The sequence below is a fragment of the Bombina bombina genome, chromosome 4 (genome assembly GCF_027579735.1).
Source record: "Bombina bombina isolate aBomBom1 chromosome 4, aBomBom1.pri, whole genome shotgun sequence".
In the NCBI taxonomy this organism is placed as follows: domain Eukaryota; kingdom Metazoa; phylum Chordata; class Amphibia; order Anura; family Bombinatoridae; genus Bombina; species Bombina bombina.
Genome location: NC_069502.1, coordinates 1,026,887,645 through 1,026,914,895, shown reverse-complemented (window position 1 = coordinate 1,026,914,895; position 27,251 = coordinate 1,026,887,645).

The window sequence follows — 27,251 nt, the reverse complement described above, 5'->3', positions numbered from 1 at the left end:
GCAACTGTGTTATATTGAAAGATCCCTTTTTTATTTTTCTTCATACTGCAGTAGCACTTTCGATCTATTGCTTTCTCTTTTCATGGATTTCCTCCATCGTTCATCACAGACCTCACACCAAACAATGTTTCTTCTATAAGGTACGACGAATCCATGGATTCATCCTTTACTTGTGGGATATTATCCTCCTGCTAACAGGAAGTGGCAAAGAGCACCACAGCAGAGCTGTCTATATAGCTCCTCCCTTAGCTCCACCCCCCAGTAATTCTCTTTACCTACTCTAAATACTAGGAAGGGTAAAGTGAAAGAGGTGATAAAATGTTAGTTTTTATTTTCTTCAAGCATGCTATCTCTTCGGCTCGAAGAGTTTCTGAACTATCTGCATTGCAATGCGACTCGCCTTATCTTGTTTTTCATTCTGATAAGGTGGTTTTGCGTACCAAACCTGGATTTCTTCCTAAGGTTGTTACTAATAAGAATATTAATCAGGAAATTGTTGTTCCTTGCCTGTGTCCTAATCCTTCCTCTAAGAAGGAGCGTCTGTTGCACAACTTAGACGTGGTTCATGCTTTGAAGTTTTACTTGCAAGCGACCAAAGATTTCCGTCAAACATCTTCTTTGTTTGTTGTCTATTCTGGAAAGCGTAGAGGTAAAAAAGCTACGGCTACCTCTCTTTCTTTTTGGCTGAAAAGCATCATCCGTTTGGCATACGAGACTGTTGGACATCGGCCTCCTGAAAGAATTACAGCTCACTCTACTAGAGCGGTGGCTTCCACATGGGCTTTTAAAAATTATGCTTCTGTTGAACAGATTTGTAAGGCTGCGAATTGGTCTTCTCTTCATACCTTTTCCAATATTTACAAATTTGATACTTTTGCTTCTTCAGAGGCTATTTTTGGGAGAAAAGTTCTTCAAGCAGTGGTGCCTTCTGTTTTGGCATCTGTCTTGTCCCTCCCGTTCATCCGTGTCCTATAGCTTTGTTATTGTATCCCACAAGTAAAGGATGAATCCGTGGACTCGTCGTACCTTATAGAAGAAAAGTAAATTTATGCTTACCTGATAAATTAATTTCTTCTATGGTACGACGAGTCCACGGCCCGCCCTGTCATTTTAAGACAGATTATGTTTTTTTGATTTAAACTTCAGTCACCTCTGCACCTGTTAGTTTCTCCTTTTTCTTCCTGTACCTTCGGTCAAATGACTGGGGGGAGGAGCTAAGGGAGGAGCTATATAGACAGCTCTGCTGTGGTGCTCTTTGCCACTTCCTGTTAGCAGGAGGATAATATCCCACAAGTAAAGGCTGAATCCGTGGACTCGTCGTACCATAGAAGAAATTAATTTATCAGGTAAGCATACATTTACTTTTTCTTCTTAATGATATGTTGGTCTGCTGCTTTACTACTGAAAGTATTCATCCCATTCTAATGAAGGTGATGCCCTCACATTCTTCCAGAGTGAGCGACAGCTTCTGTAAGACTAATGAGAATATATTGTATATTTTGTGCCAAAAACCACAAAATTCATATCTTAGAATGGCAGCTAAAGAAGTTGAAAGTAAATTCATTTTTTTCTTTAGTTTTATTTTACCTTTTATTGTTTAAAAAGATAGTTAATATCTTTACTACCCATTCCCCAGCTTTGCACAACTAACATTGTTATATTAATATACTTTAGAACCTCTGAACCTCTAAGCCCCTGGAGGCAGCCTCTTACTTCAGTGCATTTTATTAGTTCTTCACCGCCAGATAGTGCTAATTCATGTGTGCCATATAGATAACATTGTACTCACCCCCATGGAGTTATGCAGGAACCAACACTAATTAGCTAAAATGATGCAAGCTTGTAAATAGCACTTAGATAAGGGGCAGTCTACAGAGGCTTAGATACAAGGCAATCACAGAGGTAAAAAGTATATTGATATAACAGTGTTGGTTATGCAAAACTGGGAATGAATAATAAAGGGATTATCTATCTTTCTAACCCCTTAACAACAGCGACGTACCATGTATGTCGCCAGTCGTTAAGGGTTTCCTTGCTAACAAAAGAGCAGGTCTCACCACAAGCGACGGGACAGCGCTATTGTATCTTCCCTCCACCCTCCTGGTAATCGGAAATAGACTGGTCATGCTGCTGGTGGTAAGACTGCGCTATTAGAAATGCAATGCCCTTTAAAAGTCCTTAAGGGGTTTGCGGCACCAACGCTAATCAGTACAGACAGTGGCACAAACCACAGTATGGATGTAGATCCATACAACCTCAGCCGGGTTAGCCTGCCAAATCAAAATTTTAACGCAAACTTCATTCATATGGTTAGATCTTTGTTAGATCAGCTTTGATCAATTGTTGCTTTTGTTAGATCTGGTATACAAGAAGCGTTATTAACAATTATTTGGAGGGGGGATAACCCTTTATCAGCCCCTTCTTGACAAAAAGTTATTTAATTTGATAGACATTTGTTAGATCAGGTATGAAAAGTTAGTTGTTTTGTTAGATCGAACTTAATTACAGAGATATTAGGTATTAATTAGGGGGCTGACCCACCCAAATAAACATTTCAGACAAAAATATTATTTGGGCTAATAGATCTTGGTTAGATCAAGTGTTTATTTCATTAAATCTAGCATACAAGAAGCGGTATTAGCATTTATTTGGAGGGGGGACTAACCCTTCATCAGCTCCCCTTAAAAAAAAAAAAGACCAAAAAGTTATATAATTTGATAGATAGATGTTAGCTCAGATATTATCACTCAATTGTTTTGTTCGATCTAACCTAATTACAGAGATTTTAGGTATTAAATTAGGGGGCTGGCCCCCAAATCAAATTTTCAGACAAAAAAATCATTCAGGCTAATAGATCTTGGTTAGATCAAGTGTTTATTACGTTAGATCGAACCAGCAAAAGCTTGTTGTTGTTATTTGGAGGGGGCTAACCAGTCATCAGCCCACCTTAACTAAAATTTTTATGAAAAGTTATTTAATTATTAGATATTTATTGGATCAGATATGATCAGTCAGTTGTTTTGCTAGAGCTTACATAATTACAGAGATGGCTGGCCCCCTAAATCAAAATTTCAGACAAAAAACACAATTTATGTTTACCTGATAAATTTATTTCTCTTGTGGTGTATCCAGTCCACGGATCATCCATTACTTGTGGGATATTCTCCTTCCCAACAGGAAGTTGCAAGAGGACACCCACAGCAGAGCTGCTATATAGCTCCTCCCCTAACTGCCATATCCAGTCATTCGACCGAAACAAGCCGAGAAAGGAGAAACCATAGGGTGCAGTGGTGACTGTAGTTTAATCTAAAATTTTGACCTGCCTTAAAATGACAGGGCGGGCCGTGGACTGGATACACCACAAGAGAAATAAATTTATCAGGTAAGCATAAATTGTGTTTTCTCTTGTAAGGTGTATCCAGTCCACGGATCATCCATTACTTGTGGGATACCAATACCAAAGCTAAAGTACACGGATGAAGGGAGGGACAAAGCAGGTACTTAAACGGAAGGTACCACTGCCTGTAAAACCTTTCTCCCAAAAATAGCCTCCGAAGAAGCAAAAGTATCAAATTTGTAGAATTTGGAAAAAGTATGAAGCGAAGACCAAGTCGCCGCCTTGCAAATCTGTTCAACAGAAGCCTCATTTTTAAAGGCCCAAGTGGAAGCCACAGCTCTAGTAGAATGAGCTGTAATCCTTTCAGGAGGCTGCTGTCCAGCTAAGCGGATTATGCTTCTTAGCCAAAAAGAAAGAGAGGTTGCCGAAGCCTTTTGACCTCTCCTCTGTCAAGAGTAGACAACAAACAAAGCAGATGTTTGACGAAAATCTTTAGTAGCTTGTAAGTAAAACTTTAAAGCACGAACCACGTCCAGATTATGTAAAAGACGTTCCTTCTTTGAAGAAGGATTAGGACACAATAATGGAACAACAATCTCTTGATTGATATTCTTAGTAGATACCACCTTAGGCAAAAACCCAGGTTTTGTACGCAGAACTACCTTATCTGCATGAAAGATCAGATAAGGAGAATCACATTGTAAAGCAGATAACTCAGAGACTCTACGAGCCGAGGAAATAGCCATCAAAAAAAGAACTTTCCAAGATAAAAGCTTGATATCTATGGAATGAAGAGGTTCAAACGGAACCCCTTGAAGAACTTTAAGAACCAAATTTAAGCTCCATGGGGGAGCAACAGGTTTAAACACAGGCTTGATTCTAACCAACGCCTGACAAAACGCCTGAACGTCTGGAACATCCGCCAGACGCTTGTGCAAAAGAATAGACAGTGCAGAGATCTGTCCCTTCAAAGAACTAGCTGATAATCCTTTCTTAATCCTTTCTCCAAACCCTCTTGGAGAAAAGATAATATCCTGGGAATCCTAACCTTACTCCATGAGTAACTCTTGGATTCACACCAATAAAGATATTTACGCCATATCTAATGGTAAATTTTCCTGGTAACAGGCTTTCGTGCCTGTATTAAGGTATCAATTACAGACTCGGAGAAGCCACGCTTTGATAAAATCAAGCGTTCAATCTCCATGCAGTCAGTCTCAGAGAAATTAGATTTGGATGATTGAAAGGACCTTGAAGTAGAAGGTCTCGTCTCAAAGGCAGAGTCCAAGGTGGAAAGGATGACATGTCCACTAGGTCTGCATACCAGGTCCTGCGTGGCCACGCATGCGCTATCAAAACCACCGATGCTCTCTCTTGCTTGATTTTGGCAATCAGTCGAGGGAGCAGAGGAAACGGTGGAAACACGTAAGCCAGGTTGAAAGACCAAGGCGCTGCTAGAGCATCTATCAGCGTCGCTTCCGGGTCCCTGGACCTGGATCCGTAATAAGGAAGCTTGGCGTTCTGGCGAGACGCCATGAGATCCAGTTCTGGTTTGCCCCAACGATGAATCAATTGAGCAAACACCTCCGGATGGAGTTCCCACTCCCCCGGATGAAAAGTCTGACGACTTAGAAAATCCGCCTCCCAGTTCTCTACACCTGGGATATGGATCACTGATAGGTGGCAAGAGTGTTTCTCTGCCCAGCAAATTATTTTGGAGACTTCTAACATCGCTAAGGAACTCCTTGTTCCCCCTTGATGGTTGATGTAAGCCACAGTCGTGATGTTGTCCGACTGAAATCTGATGAACCTCAGGGTTGTTAACTGAGGCCAAGCCTGAAGAGCATTGAATATTGCCCTCAATTCCAGAATATTTATTGGGAGGAATTTCTCCTCCTGAGTCCACGATCCCTGAGCCTTCAGGGAGTTTCAGACTGCACCCCAACCTAGAAGGCTGGCATCTGTCGTTACAATTGTCCAATCTGGCCTGCGAAAGGTCATACCTTTGGACAGATGGACCCGAGATATCCACCAGAGAAGAGAATCTCTGGTCTCTTGATCCAGATTTAGTAGAGGGGACAAATCTGTGTAATCCCCATTCCACTGACTGAGCATGCATAGTTGCAGCGGTCTGAGATGTAGGCGCGCAAACGGAACTATGTCCATTGCCGCTACCATTAAGCCAATTACCTCCATGCACTGAGCCACCGAAGGGCGCGGAATAGAATGGAGAACACGGCAAGAATTTAGAAGTTTTGATAACCTGGACTCCGTCAGGGAAATTTTCATTTCTACAGAATCTATCAGAGTCCCTAGGAAGGAGACTCTTGTGAGTGGGGACAGAGAACTCTTTTCCTCGTTCACTTTCCACCCGTACGACCTCAGAAATGCCAGAACTATGTCCGTATGGGACTCTGCAATTTGGAAATTTGACGCCTGTATCAGGATGTCGTCTAGATAAGGGGCCACTGCTATGCCCCGCGGCCTTAGGACCGCCAGAAGCGACCCCAGAACCTTTGTAAAAATTCTTGGGGCTATAGCTAACCCGAAGGGAAGAGCCACAAACTGGTAATGCCTGTCCAGAAAGGCAAACCTTAGGAACCGATGATGATCTTTGTGTATCGGAATGTGAAGGTAAGCATCCTTTAGATCCACTGTAGTCATATATTGACCCTCCTGGATCATAGGTAGGATGGTCCGAATAGTTTCCATTTTGAATGATGGAACTCTGAAGAATTTGTTTAAGATCTTTAGATCCAAGATTGGTCTGAAGGTTCCCTCTTTTTTGGGAACCACAAACAGATTTGAGTAAAATACCTGTCCCTGTTCCTCCTTTGGAACTGGATGGATCACTCCCATAACTAGGAGGTCTTGCACACAGTGTAAGAATGCCTCTTTCTTTATCTGGTTGACAGATAATCGTGAAAGGTGAAATCTCCCTTGTGGAGGAGAAGCCTTGAAGTCCAGAAGATACCCCTGAGATATAATCTCCAACGCCCAGGGATCCTGAACATCTCTTGCCCACGCCTGGGCGAAGAGAGAAAGTCTGCCCCCTACTAGATCCGTTACCGGATAGGGGGCCATTCCTTCATGCTGTCTTAGAAGCAGCAGCAGGCTTTTTGGCCTGCTTGCCTTTGTTCCAGGACTGGTTAGGTTTCCAGGCCGTCTTGGACTGAGCAAAAGTTCCCTCTTGTTTTGTAGCAGAGGAAGTTGATGCTGCACTTGCCTTGAAGTTTCGAAAGGCACGAAAATTAAACTGTTTGGCCCTTGATTTGGACCTGTCCTGAGGAAGGGCATGACCTTTACCTCCAGTAATGTCAGCAATAATTTCCTTCAAACCAGGCCCGAATAGGGTCTGCCCCTTGAAGGGAATGTTAAGTAGTTTAGACTTTGAAGTCACGTCAGCTGACCAAGATTTGAGCCATAGCGCCCTACGCGCCTGGATGGCAAATCCAGAATTCTTAGCCGTTAGTTTAGTCAAATGAACAATGGCATCAGAAACAAAAGAATTAGCTAGCTTAAGTGCTCTAAGCTTGTTAAGTATGTCCTCCAATGGAGTTGTTGTCTGTAAAGCCTCTTCCAGAGACTCAAACCAGAACGCCGCAGCAGCAGTGACAGGAGCAATGCATGCAAGGGGCTGCAGGATAAAACCTTGTTGAATAAACATTTTCTTAAGGTAACCCTCTAATTTTTTATCCATTGGATCTGAAAAAGCACAACTGTCCTCGACAGGGATAGTAGTACGCTTTGCTAAAGTAGAAACTGCTCCCTCCACCTTAGGGACCGTTTGCCATAACTCCCGTGTGGTGGCGTCTATGGGAAACATTTTTCTAAAAATAGGAGGAGGGGAAAACGGCACACCGGGTCTATCCCACTCTTTATTAATAATTTCTGTAAACCTTTTAGGTATTGGAAAAACCTCAGTACACACCGGCACTGCAAAGTATTTATCCAGTCTACACAATTTCTCTGGCACTGCAATTGTGTCACAGTCATTCAGAGCAGCTAAAACCTCCCTAAGCAAAACACGGAGGTTCTCAAGCTTAAATTTAAAAGTAGAAATATCAGAATCAGGTTTCCCTGAGTCAGAGATATCACCCACAGACTGAAGCTCTCATTCCTCAGCTTCTGCATATTGTGAGGCAGTATCAGACATGGCTCTTAAAGCGTCTGTATGCTCTGTATTACGCCTAACACCAGAGCTATCACGCTTTCCTCTAAATTCAGGTAGTCTGGCTAATACCGCTGACAGTGTATTATCCATGACTGCCGCCATGTCTTGTAAAGTAATCGCTATGGGCGTCCTTGATGTACTTGGCGCCATTTGAGCGTGAGTCCCTTGAGCGGGAGTCAAAGGGTCTGACACGTGGGGAGAGTTTGTCGGCATAACTTCCCCCTCGTCAGAATCCTCTGGTGATACATTTTTTAAAGACAAAAGCTGATCTTTATTGTTTAAAGTGAAATCAATACATTTAGTACACATTCTCATATGGGGTTCCACCATGGCTTTTAAACATAATGAACAAGGAGTTTCCTCTATGTCAGACATGTTTATACAGACTAGCAATGAGACTAGCAAGCTTGGAAAACACTTTAAATCAAGTTAACAAGCAAATATAAAAAACGGTACTGTGCCTTTAAGAGAAACACATTTTGTCAAAATTTGAAAAACAGTGAAAAAAGGCAGTAATTCAAACTAAATTTTTACAGTGTATGTAATAGGTTAGCAGAGCATTGCACCCACTTGCAAATGGATGATTAACCCCTTAATGCAAAAAACGGATAAAAAAAACGAAATAAACGTTTTTAAACAGTCACAACTGCCACAGCTCAGCTGTGGCCCTACCTTCCTCAATAAATGACTTTTGAAGCCTTTAGAGCCCTTCAGAGATGTCCTATAGCATGCAGGGACTGCTGGGGGAAGCTGAATGTCTCTGTCTGTAATTTTAACTGCGCAAAAAAAAAGCGCTAAAATAGGCCCCTCCCACTCATACTATACTACAACAGTGGAAACAGTCGGACTAATAGTCAGATCAATTGTGTATCTCTCATTAGAGAGAGAGAGAGTTTGGATACAACCCTGGTGGGGTCCTGTGATACGTTATAGTTATATTGTCCTTTTTAGGAACTTTGCAACCTTATTCTCCTATTTAGGATTTTTTGCAACCAAATCTAAGCGACATTTACAGACCGATTGATCCCCCTACTACTATGACCAGTCAGTGGTTTCATTAAAATCACATCCACACTGATACATATACAAGGGTTTAACCACATCTCCATTTAATCCTTCTGTGTAATATAAATATTTGTTTGTCATAATTTTATTATTATTTTACTTAATTACTAATAAAAGTTAGATTTTAATAAGTTACATCAGTCCTCCCTATCCATTACCATATAGATAATTAAGTCTCTTATCGCAAGTGTGCCACATAATACCTTCTTTACTCCCTTCTTTTTCTTTTGGATAAATATTATTTTGGTATTCAGGCACTGCCTAGGTAGGGATACGTGGGTTTACCATCTTAGGATATTTTAAGAGACTCTATACCTTCTGCTTTACCTCTAACCACAGAGGCCTTCTATGACATTAAATTACTGTCTTGGAAGGCTCTTTTTCTACTGGCTATTGTTTCGGCACGCAGAGTATCTGAAATGGTTGCATTGCAATGTGAGCCTCCTTACCTAGTATTTCATGCTGATAAGGTTGTTTTTTGTACTGGGTTAGGTTTTCTTCCTAAGGTTAGGAGATTGTGGTTCCTTCCTTGTGTCCTAATCCTTCTTCTTCAAAGGAACAGTTACTTCATAATTTGGATGTGGTTCTGGCCTTGAAGTGCTATCTTCAGACTACAAAAGAGTTTAGACAGACTTCTTCTTTGTTTGTTGTCTATTCTGGGAAGCGTAGGGGGCAGAAGGCCTTGTCCACTTCCTTATCTTTTTGGTTGAGGAGCATTATTCACTTTAACTAGAGCAATGGCTTCCTCTTGGGCCTTCAAGAATAAGACCTCTATGGATCAGATTTGTAGGGCGGGTACCTGGTCCTCCTTAAATACATTTTCTAAATTTTAAAAGTTTGACGTTTTTGCTTCGGCTGAAGCAGCTTTTCGGAGAAAGGTTTTACAGGCTGTGGTGCCCTCAGAATAGGGTCTGCATTCCTTTTTGCCCTCCCGTTTATTCAGTGTCCTTTGGAGCTATATGTTTCCCACAAGTAAGGAATGAAGCCGTGGACTCTCCTCATATTAAGAAGGAAAACATAAATTATGCTTACCGGATAATTTCCTTTCCTTCTGTATGAGGAGAGTCCACAGCCCCCACCCGTATTCTCCAAAGGGCGGACCTAAATTTTGTTTTTGTTCTTCTGGCGCCATTTATACCCTGATATTTCTCCTACTTTTCCTTGTTCCCTTGGCAGAATGACTGGGAAATGAGGGAAGTGGGGGAGGTATTTAAGCCTTTGGCTGGGGTGTCTTTGCCTCCTCCTGGTCGCAAGGTTCTGTATTCCCACAAGTAAGGAATGAAGCTGTGGACTCTCTTAATACAGAAGGAAAGGAAATTATCTGGTAAGCATAATTAGTTTTTTTTTTTTAAGATCAGTTTAGATTGTGTTTATTACACACAAAAGCTGGCAATAATAATCATATTGTAGCAGCCTCTATGTATTGATTATGGGGTACCAACCCACTTCGGCCAGCTTAGCTTCTAATGTAGGCAAACGGGCCTTTGATAGATCAGGTTACATCAAGCATTTATTACATAAGATCTAAATGCAAACAGTGTTATTAATAATTACAGTATATTATGGGAGCTTCTATATATTCATTATGGGGTACCAGCTCCCCCATAACAAGATATAAAATATTGGATGATCGTGTTATCTCTTAAGCAACAATTTCAAGCAAAAATTAATCCAGTTTAATAAATATTTGTTTGATTACTAACATTCAAGTTGCAATGATAACAATTTCTATCATACCAAATGTTATATCAACAATTGTTCATGGATGGAGGGTTGGACAACACTTTAGGGGATATTAATGAAGCTGCGTGATTAAGCTTTCAAGAGCTTTGGTGCAGTCTCACATGAGCGAGCCTATGCTTGTGTGCAAATGGCCACACGCGAGCAGTGCAATGTTAAATGCGGGCAGCGTATTGCTGGCTGTGATATCAGGCAAACAGGTTTTGCATATTAGATCTAACGTTATAAACACTTTGCCTAACCTGATCAAAAAAGTCTATTATCCTGAATAATTTTGCTTTATTCTTGTGATATTTTTCATTGAAGGAGCAGCAATGCACTACCGAGGGCTAGCTGAATACATCAGTAAGGTAATGATATGAGGCATATGTATATGCACCCACCAATCAGCAGCCAGCTCTCAACTCCTGAGCCTACCTATGTATTATTTTCAATAAAGGATACCAAGAGAGCGAAGCAAATTAGATAATAGAAGTTAAATGGAAAGTTGTTTAAAAATTACATGCTCTACCTGAATCATGAAAGAAAAATTTGGGGTTTCATATCCCTTTAAGTATAGATTATAGAAAAGATACGCAAACAAGAGCAAGCAGAAGAAATTTCACTTCCAATGGGAGAGATAGGTACTAAAACGTTCATTGTCAATTGTTTTCTACAAGTATTGGGCTTTTGTATACAAACAGTTATAAGATAAGAAAGCGTTTCTGTGTATAGAGCGAAATATAAAATAAGAATGCCTGATCATCAAGCGAGCTCATCCCATTTTAATGGTTTGTGGCTTCAATTATTATTATTATCATTTATTTGTAAAGCGCCGCCAAATTCCATAGCGCTGGGTACAATGATAGGGGTTTACAATGACAAAGATTTGTGATAAAATACAAAACTAAACAAATCTAGTACAGGAGGAAGAGGGCCCTGCTCCGGAGAGCTCACAGTCTATAGGTTAAGGGTGCAGAGACATAAGGTTGGGGTAGCTTGTTACATTGGTTGTATTTGCAGCAGTGAGTCAGGCAGTTCATCTACATGTATTAGTTTGGTTCGGATGAGGGATGGAGGAGAGATGGTAAGCCTTTCTGAATAGGTGAGTTTTCAAGGAACGTCTGAAGCTATACAAGGTTGGAGACTTATGGAGCGGGGTAGAGAGTTCGAGAGGACAGGAGCAGCACATGCAAAGTCTTGGAGGCGGGAGTGGGACGTAGAGATAACAGGAGTGTAGAGACGTAGGTCAGAGGTTGATCGAAGAGGACGGGTTTGGGAATATTTCACAATGAGAGAGGAAATATAGTTGTGAGTTAGACTGTTGAGTGCTTTGTAAATTAGGGTTAATACTTTAAATTGTATTCTGGAGTGTATGGGGAGCCAGTGTAGAGACTGGCAGAGCGGAGCAGATGATGTAGATCGGCGACTTAGGTGGATGAGTCTAGCAGAAGCATTTATAATAGATTGGAGGGAGGAGAGGCGGTGTTTTGGAAGGCCATTTAGGAGTAGATTGCAATAATCAATGCGTGACAAAATGAGGGAATGAATAAGTATTTTTGTAGTTTTTTGAGTAAGGAAGGGACGAATTCTGGAAATGTTGCATAGGTGGGAACGGCAGGATTTGGTAAGCGCTTGTATATGTGGGTTGAATGTGAGTTCTGAGTCTAGTGTGACCCCAAGACAGTGGACTTGGGGTGAGGTGTTGGATGTCTAGAAGAGCGGGGGATAAGAAGAATCTCAGTTTTGGACAGATTGAGTTGGAGGTAGTGTGAAGACATCCAAGAGGAAATTGCAGAGAGGCAGTCAGAAATCTGGTTGAGTAAAGAGGGAGAGATATCGGGAGAGGAAAGATAGATTTGGGTATTATCAGCATACAAGTGGTACTGGAATCCAAAGGAGGATGTATAGAGAGAGAAAAGCCAGGGGCCCAAGACAGAGCCTTGCGGTACTTCAACTGAGAGAGGCATAGGATCACAAGATATATGGGGGCGGAGCTAGCCAGCCTGGGAAATGGCCGCGGCTTGAAACAGCTCCTGAGCCCTATCTGGCTGAGAGGCTCTAATATTGCCCTGATCGGGAAGAAATTTAGCCCAGAGGTGTTACGCAGCATCGCCAACAAAAGGACCATCGGATGTAATATTGGGGATTATCCGGAGTCTCATTAGCAACGGCTGACAAACGGCGCATTTGCACAGCCCTGTACACGCCGGAACCCCGTGAAAGCCATAGCCGAGACCAGCACTTACGCTCACAACAAAGGCAGAGGTAAAGTGTACACAAAGGACTTTGGCAGAACTAGGAGCCGACAGTCAGCAAGCTTGTCATAGGTGTGGTCAGGTCGGCTAAACCGCATCCCCTTGGTACACTGACACAGGGCTGAGGCCCATAAATGAGTGGGGAACACGAATAATTGGCAAATATGATTTAAGCCACTAGTGATGGCAGGGATTGTAAAAAGAGCTCAGTTAAGCATCCCCCAGCAATCCATAGCTAAAGCAGCTTGAACATAAATAAGGGGTGACAGATTTGCGTAGTGCGACGCAGCATTCTGATCTACAATGTTTTGCCCTGCTCTGCATGATAAATCTCCGGTGGCTCCAGATATAGCACCCAAAAGCTCACATTTGATCTGAATATATGTCACTGCTATCCCCACTCCTGAGGCATAATTAACAGCAGAGATTAGCGGTTACCAAATCTACATGTGCTTTGCCTGGGGGGAGGCCTTCATTATAGCCTGTCACCTAGGAAGGATTCTGCACATAATCGCCTTGCGATTAACATGGGCGGCCTCAGTTATATCGCCTAAAGCACATCATTGATCTGACCATATGCTGCCACTGCTACTACTCCTAAGCTATAATTAACAGCACAGATCTGCAAATACCTAACCTACAAGTTTTTGCCTGGGGTGAGGCCCGCATTATAGCCTGTCACATAGGCAGGATCCTACATGCTACCCTCAAGTATAGCGAATAAAATAAAGTCAAGACATTGTTACCTTGGGATATAATCATGTCCCTTAATAAACCTAACAAAAAAGGATCACAAGATATATTGTTAAAGGAAACGGAAAACGAGCGGTTTGAGATATGATGCAAAACAGGAGAGGGCTGTGTCTCGGATGCCAAATGAATGTAGTATCTTTAGGAGGAGAGGATGGTCAACTGTATCAAAAGCTGCGGACAGGTCAAGAAGAATTAGTAAGGAGTAATGGCCTTTTGCTTTAGCTGATAACAGGTAATTTGTTATTTAGCAAGAGCGGTTTCTGTTTAGTGTTTAGGGCGGAAACCAGATTGTAGTGGATCAAGTAAGGAGTTAGTTGTGAGAAATTGAGTTAGCCGATTATAGACTAGCCGTTCCAATAATTTTGAAGCAAAGGGAAGTAAGGAGACTGGTCGATAGTTAGAAAGGGTGGCGGGGTCAAGTGAGGGCTTTTTTAGGATTAGTATGATTGACGCATGCTTGAATGTGTCAGGAAATGTGCCAGTTGGTGAGAGATTGGTTAAAGAGATGAGTTAGGGTAGGGGTTAGTGAAGCAGAGAGAGAGGGAATAAGTCGTGAAGGAATAGGGTCAAGTAGGCAGGCTGTGAGATGAGCCAAGGATAGGAGTGCAGAGACTTCTTCCTCTGTTACAGGAGGGAAGTAGCATAGATTGCTGGGTTTGAGGGGTGTGAGGTGCAGTTCTCTTTTCTAATGGTGTCAATTTTATTTTTGAAGTGAACAGCAATAATTTGAGCAGTTAGGTTGGTAGTGGGCGGGGGGCAGGCGGACGTAGAAGGGAGTTAAAGGTTGAGAACAGCTTTCTGGGGTTGGATGCGTGAGATGACACAAGGGAGGAGAAATAGATTTATTTGGCCAGGCTGAGCGCAGAGTTGTAGGACTTAAGGGTGAATTTATAATGCTGGAAATCAGCACAGGTGCGTGATTTCCTCCACTGCCGTTCAGCAGCCCCTGAGCATCGCTGAATATATTAGGTCTGTTTAGTGTGCCACGTTTGCCGTTGTGTGATTGATGTACATTGAAGAGTGGAGGGTGCAGTTTTGTCAAGTGTTGATTTCAGTGCCGAATTATACTGTAGAGTCATGAGGTTTGGACAAGAGAGGGATGAAATGTCAGAGAGCAGAGGACTCAGTTGAGTGGAAAAGTCTGTGAGATCCAAGTCATTTAAATTCCTGTAAGGTAGCAGCTTCAATGAACGAAATCAGCTTTTTTGAACACAAAAATAAACTTGTAGGACCAGTTTTCCACATATTTTATACTCTGCTCTGCAGCTGGTATAACGAGTGATTGGAAACACATTAAGGGGAAACCAAATGTACTATACACTGTGCTTTAAGGCCTGATAGCTCACTGGCTGATAATGTAACCAGATGTCCCACTGCTCTATTTGTTTGACAGCGACATGACTTACAATTTGTATTTTTGTTTCCCTCAGTGCAGAAGAATCAGTTTTTCAGGAAAACTATACTAGAATTTAAACTTTACCCTTTTTAGAAGCCGCAAATTAAAAATAATAAAATACACAAAATAGTTGAGGTTGTAATGTAAAACCTATATTAAAAAACCTTTATATTTTAATGAAATAAATACATCTAACATTATCAATCTGAAATATATAAGAACATTGAACGAAAGGTAAATACCCCTAATTATCAGATTATTACAAATTGGAGCCAGCAAAACGTTATAAATAAATACAAAATTGTACCAGTGTAGTAAAAATTGGTAAACCAAGTTGTGCCTGCTGTGTTCTATGGTACCATAAAAAGTGACACTTTGAACACAATAGGTAATAAAGGAGCGCTCACCCATATCTTAGCTATACTGGTAGAATAGTCAGCTACTGAACTAAACATAGGCACAGGGACTGACTTTATAGAGGTGTCTGGGGGGATTTATACTAGAGTCAGGAAACAGAGCTGGGGTCAAGACAGGAGGTCAGTCTATACATCAAAAGTCAAACCAGGAAGGAAGCAGATCCCAAAAAGAGATAATGGTGAAGGAGTCAGAGGTCAGCAGGATGCAAAGCACAAGTAGGGAGTGGATCTCAGGGATAAACCAGGAAGACCATGGAGAGCTTCAGGGAGGGAAGTAGTGAATTAGCAAGTATTGAAGAGTTTGTGCTGTGAGAGTTTATAGAGTTGGTCAAGTTGCAACATGATGCAAATTCCTACATGTGAATGTGTGTAACAAATTTGGCACAAACGCCATCCAGCTGTTAAGACTTTACATTGTACCTCCTTTTTCATGCACATGAACAAAATGAAGCAGATGTGAGCCCACACATGCTACACTGAGTTAGATGCAATAGTTACCATCAATTGTCTTAGGCCACAAAAAAAACTGACAACAGCCTTGTTCTGTTTTCAGGGTAAAATTTTTATATTGTGCTTTTTTTCCACTTGTGAATGAATATAAAAGCCTAATAATGCATTGTAAAAGAGCTAGGTCAAAAAAAATACAAATGTAAAATTAATATACAGTACACATTGTTTACAAAGCATGCTGAAAAAATGCTCTAAGAGAGAGACAAGCACCAAATATAAGCAACATGGACAAAACTAAAAACTGCTGTAAAACGGAAATGCTGTAAAGCAGGGCCCTACTGTAAACTGAGCAAAATATATTATGTTAAATTTCCTCTGTGTACATCTACAGCCCCTGGAAAACAAAAATGTACTGAAGTCTGCTGATATGCCGCAGCAATTCATCTAAAAGCATTCTGTCCCTTTAATTGATGTCTGGACAAGAAGTATTTAAAAAAAGTATAAAACCTTTTCAGATATTGACTCATTCTGATTTAGTTTGCAAGTTACTTAAAGGAAGAGTGTACTGTAACATATTATCCCCTTTAAAGGGACAGTCCAAAACTGTTCTCCCCTTTTATTAGTTCCCATGATCCATTTTACCTGCTGGAGTGTGGTAAATTGTTTACAAGTAGCTCGTTTACCCTTATTTCTGAATTTGAAATAGCTGGTTTTAGCCTGTGGTATCCCCACCTATACTTAAGTCCAGGCTTTTGACAGGCAATGTGAAAACATAATAAGATCTGACTTTACCTGCAAGCTGAACTCATTGTAATAGGCTGTGGTTTCAAAGCACAAAACCAGCTATTTCATATACATAAATAAACCTGAAAATGTCTCATACATTTTATACTCTGCAGCTGGTATAGCAAGTAATTGGAAATATATTTAGGTAAAAACAATTTTACAGTATACTGTCATTTTAATGTGTTTCCCATGATCCATTTTATCAACTGGAGTGTATACAATTGTTTACAGATAGCTCCTTTACCTTTATTTTGTCATTTGAATTTGTAATGAGTACAGAAAAACTATGTAAACAATATGTAGCAGATGAAATCATACTTACAGTTGAGGTGGGAGAGATGGGTACTAAAATGTTCATTTCAGATAGAGATAAGGTAATTAAGTCTTTCTGTTTGTAAATAGTGTTAATATAGTGATATTTTTTCTCTCTGCAATTTGAAGGGCCGTGTTCCTGTTCCACAGCGTAGATTCTGGTAAGATCGTTTCATTTTACTTCATCAGAATGTTTTGTAACTTATTATGTTTTCCTGTAAGGAACTATCTTGCAGTACTTATTAAGTATAATGATAGGGCCTCAGTGAGGCTCCTTTGGTATCTTGGAATCGAGGGTTAATATCTCCCGAGGGGGATTATTGAACAGGGTTTTTTTTAATCATGTTTGTTATGTGATTCAATCTGCTTATGTGTAGTGTTACCTGGGCTCTTGGCTTAGAAAATAAAGGCCTTTGGAAGTGACGCGACCTTATGGTTGGTCACGCTTTTTTTGGACTGTACGGTTCACCTTGTGGCTGGACGTGTTTACGTTCTGGTCTTCCATTTCCGCATTTCTGACCATGTGGCGACTGAAAAATTAGAGTCTGCTTGGTTCTGGTTCTAGGAGGTGGTGAGTGCCCCAGCCATTGTGGGTGTCAGGTGCCGTTTAAGTTTTTTCTTAGTCCATATATTATATTCTCTATCTAGTTATGGAGGATTCTGATGCTGGGACTGTTCAAATTTCAGATTCAGATTATTCGATTCATGAAGAATGCGAATTGCCCCTGTTGACACAGGTCAATCAGTTATGTTCGATATGCCGTATTAGAGCACCCTGTTCCTAGGGCTCGGGGAATCGGGGGTCTGCTGAGCCATCCTCCTCTGGGGGTTCTGTCCTCCAAGAGGTGAGTTCCCTTCCTCTCCCTACTACTACACATGCGGGTAACCCAGATTATGTTTATCCCTCCTTACAGGGTGGCTTGTTCCCCCCCGGAGGTTGCAGCTTGTTTTCGCTTTCACATATTTTTGTCTATTATGCATCTGCAAGGTCCAGACCTTTATTTGCGTTTGTGCTCGTGCCCGATCGTCCCGGGTCTACAGGCCTTGGATGGGCCTATACAGTTCCCTGTGGGTGTAGCTGTCCCTGAGTGTTGTGCATTTCGTTACAGAATAGCGCGTCTTCGCGTTTTACACAGACACGTTTTTGAGTTATTAGAGGATCCTATCCTTAACAGATACGGTAATCTGCAGTCTTCTACTTTGAATGACTCACCTCATGAGGGGATGATGTAATTTCCAAATTGTCTAATTATTGAGATTTTTGCTGGAAGATCAGGGTTCCGTTTGGCTAGTCCTGCGGGTATGCCTGCTTTCTTCCTGGGCGTTAACCTATGGGTTGCCTTTTATTTCCTTTTTCCGGTTAGTATGTCTTTTAATTTCGATTTTGTGTTTCCTTCGGGAACTTCTGGGATCGATTCTCTCTGTTTGCTTCTTTGGAGGTTTGTTAAGGGACACGTTAGTCTTAGGTTTGTCTGTTTTACCTTCCTCTTTGAGGGAGGATTTAGCCAACTTGACAGTTATAACCCCAGCTGTGATGGTCCTGCTGGGATTCAGATCTTCTGTCCTGTGGCTTATTCAGACACGTGGCGCCTGTTCTGCCTGGCTGGTCCGGTGGGGCGCGGAGTGCTCACATTTTTATTTGTGTGTTTTCTTGTTTTTCTTTACAAGTTAAGCTAAACACTCTAAAAGGATCCATATGGCTGGGAGGATTGTGTCAGTCCTTATTCAGCATTCAATCTGGTAACCGGGTCAGTGGAGTTCCACTGCGCCACCCTCTTGGCTCCGATTTCCTCAGGGCCTAGAGTTTCCTTCCTCTCTTGGGAGAATTGGGGGATTAGCGCCTCCTTACCGCTGTTTTGAGCGGTTTGGCCTTCTGAGGCTCTGGAATTGTCCTTGGACTTGTTCCTGCTGTGGTTCTCTTCTTGAGACCTTTCAGACTTCGTCCGTTCCTCTGGTTCCTTCCGGGGCCCTGGTTCCCTTCGGGAGTTGGTTCCTTTGTAGGGACATGGGCAGTGTGGTTTCCTTGAGCTCTGTTTAGGGTTTCTTCCCTGGAGCTGGGGGATGCTCAGCATCCTTCTTTCATCTTCTCCTCTGATTTTTTTGGGGGTGATGTGGAAACTAGCCTTTGTTCGAGTGACTTTGTCCTCCAGGTATCCCCTTGTTCTTGGTTGTAGTGTGGCTATTGCGCCTAGGGCTCTAGTGACCTTGTTTCTGTCTTTGCTTCCTTAGCTCCTTGGAGCATTGGACTCTGGCAAGGGGTGGTCTCGTCTTCTGGTTGGGACTTGAAGTTTTCTCGATGTCCATTTTACTTTGGACATTGTATGGTATCTCCCGGAGGTCTGGTTTTATATCAGATGGGGGAATTTCAGTTTCCACGTTCTTGTTTATTTGGGGGCTCGGACCTCTCCTTGCTCTGGTTCTTCCGGTGGCTGAGATCTTTCCTCAGCATTTCCTTTGTGGATCCTGTTGCGGGTTGTACCGGACTGTTAGGATCTAGAGCTGGTCTGGGATTCCCCAGTTCCAGGAAACTTGGGCAGTGTCCTTTGGTTGGATTAGTTGATCTGGTTCAGTTGACCAGGTTTTTCTGGGTGCCGAATGCCCCCTGGGCTTACCTTTCGCTTGGTCGGTTTCCCTTGGTCGGCTTGCTGAAAGAGTGTGATGGTTTTGCTGCTCTGCAAGCAAAGGGGTTCGCTGTGGAGCTACTGCAGCTATGGCACCTTGATCTGTGTGCTAGCCAGTTCAATTCGTCAGGGGATTCCTTCCAGGTCAGGGCGTTGGAGAATTGTTCTCTAGGTTCAGCCTATAGCTGTGTCCTGGGGGCAGGTGCTCTGTCCTTCCGGCCCGTTTGCCAGGGGGCTTATATCCTTCTTTCGGAAGTGTGGTCCTTTCTTAGGGCTTCTCCTGGCTTCAGGAGGTTAGGATAGACGGGTTAACCTATTTAGGAGATAGGTGCGCTCTCTGGGTTGTTCTGTCCATTTGGAGAGTTGCTGGCTCCACCTTGAGTCTATGTTGGGCCTTTAGCTAGATCTCTAGGTCTACAGCCTTGTTGACGGTCTCTATGTGGTATTTCGGTTTGCCCCCGAGCACTATTGTAATGGCTGTGCCATTTTTGCCGCTCTTTGTTTGAGCCTGGGGTTTTTCTGGTCCCCTAGTTTCAGACATGCCAACGCTTGGGCTGACCCGGCTGGAGGTAGGTCGTAAGATCCGTTGTTCTCTTGGATTTTGAGGGCGCATTGGTCCTCGTTGAGGTTCTGGGCTCTTCTTTTATTTTGAGACCTATGTGTAGGTCTGGCGGTTTTGGTTGCCTAGAGTGTGCCTTCTGTAGTGGAGGTTTAGCACTCTACATTTTGGTAGCCACTTCTAGCAAGTATTTCTTCTGCGTGTTTTTGACTCAGGTGTTTACCTTTGTCTGGGTCTGCTACATGTAATTTTGCCTGTATTCCTCAGGGTTCTGAGTTCGGATGATGTTTGGTCTCGGTTCTCAGTTGCTCCTAGGTGCTGGTTGACTTGTTGCCTGGCAAGTGAAGGGTTGCTCTTTGAAACCAGCTACACCTGTTTGCGCCTTGATCGAGTGCTAGCTAGCTGTTCCAATCCTTGCAGGATGTTGGGAGAACTTTTTCTCTGTTCTGCTACCAGTTCTAAACCTTGTGGTGTCTATTCGGATTGGGCGTTACCTCCCCTTGCTGTCAGGACCCATTTAGGTCTTGCGAGCTTGGTTTGATGGGGGGTTTTCCTTTTATGGAGTTTGTGGTAACCTTTCGGGTTCCATTTGGTTCTTTCTTGCCTTTTTCTTTTTGGAGTTTCGGCGGGGGTTCCCTTCACTAGTAAAGGGTGTGTGGTGGGGACCGACTGTTGGGCGACGGTGTCTCCCGGAGGACTGTTGGATCAGTTGTGTCTGATGTTGCGGTCTCTTAATAGGCTTCCGAGCTATCTGCTGGTCAGTGTTCTTGGGGCCTTTTCCCTTTTTGTTTTCTCGGCTTCGGACGAAGCAGGTTTTTTTGTTGGGTAGTGGTTTCAGGCCTGGTGCCCTCAGAATGGGGCGCCTATTGTACCGTCCCGTTTTGGCATTCAGTGTCCTCTATAGCTTGGGTATTGTTTTCCCAAAAGTAATGAATGCAGCTGTGGACTTTTTCCATTTAGGAAGAAAAACATAAATTAGGCTTACCTGATAATTTTCTTTTTTTCCGATGGAAAGAGTCCACAGCTCCCAACCCGTCTTTTTTATGTGGGGCGTCTTTGTTTTTTATTCTTCTGGCACCATTTCACCCAGATATTTTTTCTACTGTTCCTTGTTCCTCGGCAGAATGACTGGAAGATGAGGGGAAGTGGGAGAAGTATTTAAGCCTTGGGCTGGGGTGTCTGCCTCCTCCTGGTGGCCAGGTTCTTATTTCCCAAAAGTGATTAATGCAGCTGTGGACTCTTTCCATCGGAAGAAAAGAAAATGATCAGATAAGCATAATTTATGTTTCTTAGCATGTTTGCTATCACTTAATTTAAAAAAAGAAATAGAGCTTTCTTTTTTTTTTTTAGTAGACAACCCAAAGTATTGACATAGTCCCAAATGCATTTATATTAAAAAATTGTTAACATTTTCTCAAACTTTGGGTTTCTCACTGAAATTATTTACACACAACTACTGTAGTCCTAAAACAAATGGTTGTAAAAATGTCTCTGAGATCCCCTTTGTCCAGAAATAGCAGACATGCATGGCCATTTGCCATTGGATGTTGGAAATTAGAAGACTGCTAATTTCAGCTGCGCACAACACTTCTGAAATTCCTGGAAGTGAAGGGGTTAATCATTTAGCTTATAAGGTTAATTTTGGCTGTAGTGTAGGGATTACCCTCCCACCTGACACCTATCAAACCCGGATCCCTGCCTGATCCCTTACAAAACAGCTCTCTTCCCTCCTTCACCCATCACTGGTCACCATCATTTTAGGTACTGTCAGACAGTCTGCCAGTATGCAGTTTTAGGGCTTTAAAGTTTTAGGGGCCCCCCTTACTCTCCCCCTTCCAACTGATCGTTCACAGGAACCCCACTCCCCCTGTCATATTAATTTTCTGCACCATATTGGACCATCCCTCCCTCACCAAATATTTTTTTCTGAAGCATAGGGAACCCTTCCCTTCCTCCCCCTCCTGCGATGCTCTGACCGGCCGCTTCCCTCCCACACCACCCACGGCATCACTGCAAGCCGATGCAGACAGTGACACACAGTGTTACTGTCTGTATTGGCGATCTGCCTTCATATGGTAAAGGTAGAATAATCAGTTCTTCCTTACCATATGAAGGCAGATACCTTCTGCCCCTGGCTGCAGTCTCCACTGTCAAAGCTGACAGCAAGGACCGTAGCATGAGCCAGACTGTTGGACGTAGGTACTATGTCAACAGGGTACACTAGATTAAGTACTGTGTGGTGTAGTATCTACGTCCATTTGGCTTAAGGGGTTAACAAAAAAAATGTACACCAATTATTCCAATCTCAGTGGAATTGCATCTCAATATTAGATTATGTACCCTATACTATTTACATTATTAGTAATTCTAATCTTCAAATGAATGCCTTGAAAGCTATTTCTGAAAATCAGGGTAGGATAAAGCTTTATACCCGAGCTTCAAAGGCATTTGTGATACTGTTTTTATCTGTCCATAACACATTGTACATGATCCTGGGGTGAATTCTATTACTTTTGTAATAGTGGCAAGAAAAGGCTGTACATTAGGTTTAATAGTTATGTTATGATTTTTGAATAATGAGTGTCTAAAATTAAATGGCTTTTTAACCCTAAGAGTGCCTCGGGTGGTTATAACATAGAAATCTGCTGAATCTGAGAAAGCTTGCAAAAGATTTAGTTTGTAACATTCTATTATAATTTTTTTTTTATTATACCAGGATAAGATTAATCCCAAAATGTTGTCAGTCTTAAAAGGACAGAAACGTCATTTATTATGTCAGATTAGTGCATTTAATCAATTCAAGGAATAATCTAGTGTAAAAATGACATACCCTAATTCATTGTAGCAATGCAATATTTAATTGTGATCCTACCTTTTTGTTTAACCCCCCTTTAAGGTTTTAAAAACATAAAGTCTGCTACAATAGCAGTTACTGTGTACCATGTTGCTGGGCTCAGTTTTCTGGATCTAGCAGGATGCACTCCAGTCTCTCTGGGTAGTGGGGGGAAAAAACACAATTTTCATGGTTAAATTACAGGAATTTGTGGAAAAATAGTGACACAATAAAATTACAATAAAAATAAAATACAATAAAATTGATTTGATTGTTTGACTATTTTTATATCATTAATGAAATATTTTATGTTGAATAATTTAATTTTACTGTTCTAGTAAAGTCTGCTCTCTCAACTATTTGGGCAACATTTCATCACTCATCCTAATATACAATATGCTAAATATTTCTCTTTCTATTGTATATTTAATTTAAATTAGGGCAACAGACGCAAATGAATTCAGCCATACCAACTACAGAAAAAGGGTGGCTTGTTACAAATTCAGCCGACCTCTAAAACCATTTTAACATGTAAAAGGTTTTGCTGCTATCAGTAATGGTGTGAAATTGCCTTTCACCTTATTGCAGTTTATACATTCCCAACTCTATAATTTTCCCTCTTTATGATATGCTTTTCGCTCATGAAAATAGCACTTATGGGATCGTCGGTTGGAGTTGTATTACTTGTGTGGAAAATGAGCCTATTTTCCTTATCTGAAAATGAAGGATTGGAAAAATAACGAATGCTTCTCGCATGAAATGAGTTTGGTCATGATGCTACCATCAGCACATTACTTTTTTCATTTCCCAGCTCCCTTTCCTTTCAGTGACCTCACAATAAAACCATAACTTATAGGATTAATCTACTTTATTTGCTAGTAGGGTAAAGTTGTCTGGACTGCTTTGTCATACAGATCTGAGGAGCTTGGGTATCATACTACGTGTCATAGTTGCTAACATTAAAAAAAAAAAATCCCAGGGACACACTGCATTATAAATTTTGACAACACCTACTTACTGTTTTCATAGCTCCGCCCACTCTGCTCCATCTCAAAACATTCATTATAAATTGCATACAATATGTTTTTATATCTAATCTATAAACTGCAAAAGATCCAAAGATGACAGTTCACAAAAAGGTTATATTTTATTATTATCCTGCTGTGGTGTAGTCCAGTGTTTCTCAACTCCAGTACTCAGGACCCCTAACAGGTAAGAGTTACATTATATCTTAACTAGAACTAGAGCACAGGTGAAATAATCATCTAATGGGTGAGAGCAGGTTACTAACCATGGTTACTGATCAGCTGATTATTTCACCTGTGCTCTAGTTAAAGGGACATGAAACCCACATTTTTTCTTTCATGATTTAGAAACAGCATGCAATTTTAAACAACTTTCTAATTTACTTCTATTATCTAATTTTCTTCATTCTCTTGATATACTTTGCTGAAAAGCATATCTAGATAGGATCAGTAGCTGCTGACTGGTTGCTGCACATAAATGCCTTGTGTGATTGGCTCACCCCTGTGCATTGATATTTCTTCAACAAAGGATATCTAAAGAATGAAGCAAATTAGATAATAGAAGTAAATTGGAATGTTGTTTAAAATTGTATTTTCTTGTTGAATCATGAAAGAAATGTTTTGGGTTTAGTGTCCCTTTGAGATATAATTAATATCTGGCCTGTTAAGGGTCCTGAGGAATGGAGTTGAGAAACACTGGTGTAGCCTGAAACAGCCCATGACAATGCAGGGCAGACTCCTAGGACAGTTATGTCATGGAACAGGAAAATCATTACTCTGAGAACTTTAAAAAAAAATATGGCAAAAACAATTATCAGAGCAAACCACACATTAAATTTGCACAGCGCATGTATTGAGATTTCGCAAACGATCCATCTGGGTGATAATCTATTAAGTGACTAATATTTATGAGTCAAATTTTTATGAGAACCACGATGTGTAATTTTATATGTCAGTTGTAATCCTTCTTCATAAGGATTCCCCCCCCCCCAAGTATTTTTATTGAAACTTAAAAAATACAAAGATAGTGTAAGTACAAATACATCAGTATATTCAACAATTATATAATCTGGATAGATCAAAGACAAACTATATAGATAAAGATACACACAGATAAATATTGACTCTCTGCAACTACAGCAAAAGTATTTTATGATGTAAGAATCAGATATGTTCAATGTATAAAGTCAGCATCCCACGTTGTCGCAAACCTTTAAGCCTTGAATTGTACATTTTGGGATTAGGGAGATAGCTGAAAGACATGATGAATATAAAGTCTGCATCACCTACATATTATATACATAACTGATAGAAAAGCACACTTTATATAATGTTAACAAACTCTACAGAACTAATAATCAGAAAAGTTTGCTTAGCTTCAAGATTGTCACGTCACAATATCCCAGATGAGAAAAAAAGGGAGGGGGGTGGAGAGGGAGGACAAAGGTGTCTACTTTCTTTAACACAATCTTACATATAATCACAATATTTGCTTTTACCTACGGCTTTTACATGCTAAATGAAAGTCGTTATTATCCTTGACTAAAATGATAGGTGCAGACCTAGTTGCCTTAGTCTTGTCTATGGACCCACTTATACCAAATTTCCCAGTATGCATCAATTTTATCTTGTATCCTGTAAACATATCTTTCCAAAGTAGCTAAATAGTCAATCTTGCAACTTATTGATATTAGAACATCTGGGGCCTGAACCGATATGCAGCGTCGCCCGCAAAAGCCGGCGACGCCAAAATTTGCGCTGGTTTGGTATCCTATATACGGCGTAACATAGAAGTTATGCTCGTATATTTCACCCTTCGGCCGTAGTTTTTTGGCCCATAGAGTGATATACAAAACACGCGCAGTTTGGTATCCAATATACAGCGTAAGGACTTACGTGGCGAAAATGGAGAAATCTTACTCCATTTTCACCTCGCCACAAAATGCAGGCGTAGCAAGCCTTACGCCGAGTATTGGAGCACCGTAACTCCCTAAACTGCCTGCAAAATAAAACCTAACACTTAACGCATGCGCATTGTCTACCTGTCAACCGCAATACCCCACCGCAATAGCTAATAAAATGTTTAACCCCTAAACCTCCGCTCCCGGACCCCGCCGCCACCTATATTAAATATATTACCCCCTAATCTGACCCCCCTACACCGCCGCCACCTATATTAAATATATTACCCCCTAAACCTAAGTCTAACCCTAACACCCCCTAACTTAATTATTATTTAAATAAATCTAAATAATATTAATATTATTAACTAAATTATTCCTATTTAAAACTAAATACTTACCTATAAAATAAACCCTAAGATAGCTACAATATAATTAATAATTACATTGTAGCTATTTTAGGGTTTATATTTATTTTACAGGTAACTGTATTTATTTTAACTAGGTACAATAGCTATTAAATAGTTAATAACTACTTAATAGCTACCTAGTTAAAATAATTACTAAATTACCTGTAAAATAAATCCTAACCTAAGTTACAAATACACCTAACACTACACTATCAATAAATTAATTAAATAAACTACAATTATCTAAACTAAAATACAATTAAATAAACTAAACTATATTACAAAAAAACAAACACTAAATTACAAAAAAAATTACAAGAATTTTAAGCTAATTACACCTAATCTAAGCCCCCTAATAAAATAAAAAAGCCCCCCCAAATAATAAAATTTCCCTACCCTAAACTAAATTATTATTATTATTATCAGGTATTTGTAGAGCGCCAACAGATTCCGCAGCGCTGTAAACATAGTCGGTGTACAGGATAGCTTTTGTAGAGGTCAAGTGGGTAGAGGGCCCTGCCGAGAGTTTCACTGTTGTAGTCGGCTCTTATGAAGCGATCTGTAAACAGCTGGGCTCATAGGCTTACAATCTAAGGGGTTCAAGGGGAAAGCAATGGCGTTAGGAAAGGTTAGTGTTGGTTGTATGCATCCCTGAATAGTAAAGTTTTTAGGGAGTGCTTGAAGCTGTTAAAACTAGGGGAGAGTCTTATGGAGCGAGGCAGGGAATTCCACAAGATGAGGGCCAGTCTGGAGAAGTCCTGTAAACGTGAATGTGAGGAAGTAACAAGAGAGGAGGAGAGGAGGAGATCCTGATCTGATCGAAGGGGACGGGAGGGAGAGTATCTAGAGACAAGTTCTGAGATGTAGGGGGGAGCAGTGCAGTTGAGAGATTTATATGTCAGGGTGAGGATTTTATGTTTAATCCTAGAGGCAAGAGGAAGCCAGTGAAGGGAATGGCAGAGAGGTGCAGCAGATGAAGAGCGACGAGTAAGGAAGATGAGTCTGGCAGAGGCATTCATAATGGATTGTAAAGGAGCTGTGCGGCAGCTAGGTAGACCAGAGAGGACGGAATTGCAGTAGTCGAGGCGGGAAAGGATGAGAGAGTGGATTAAAATCTTGGTTGTATCTTGTGTAAGGAAATGTCTAATTTTAGCAATGTTTTTAAGGTGGAAGCGGCAGGCTTTAGCCAAGGACTGGATGTGAGGAATGAAGGAAAGATCTGAGTCAAGTGTGACC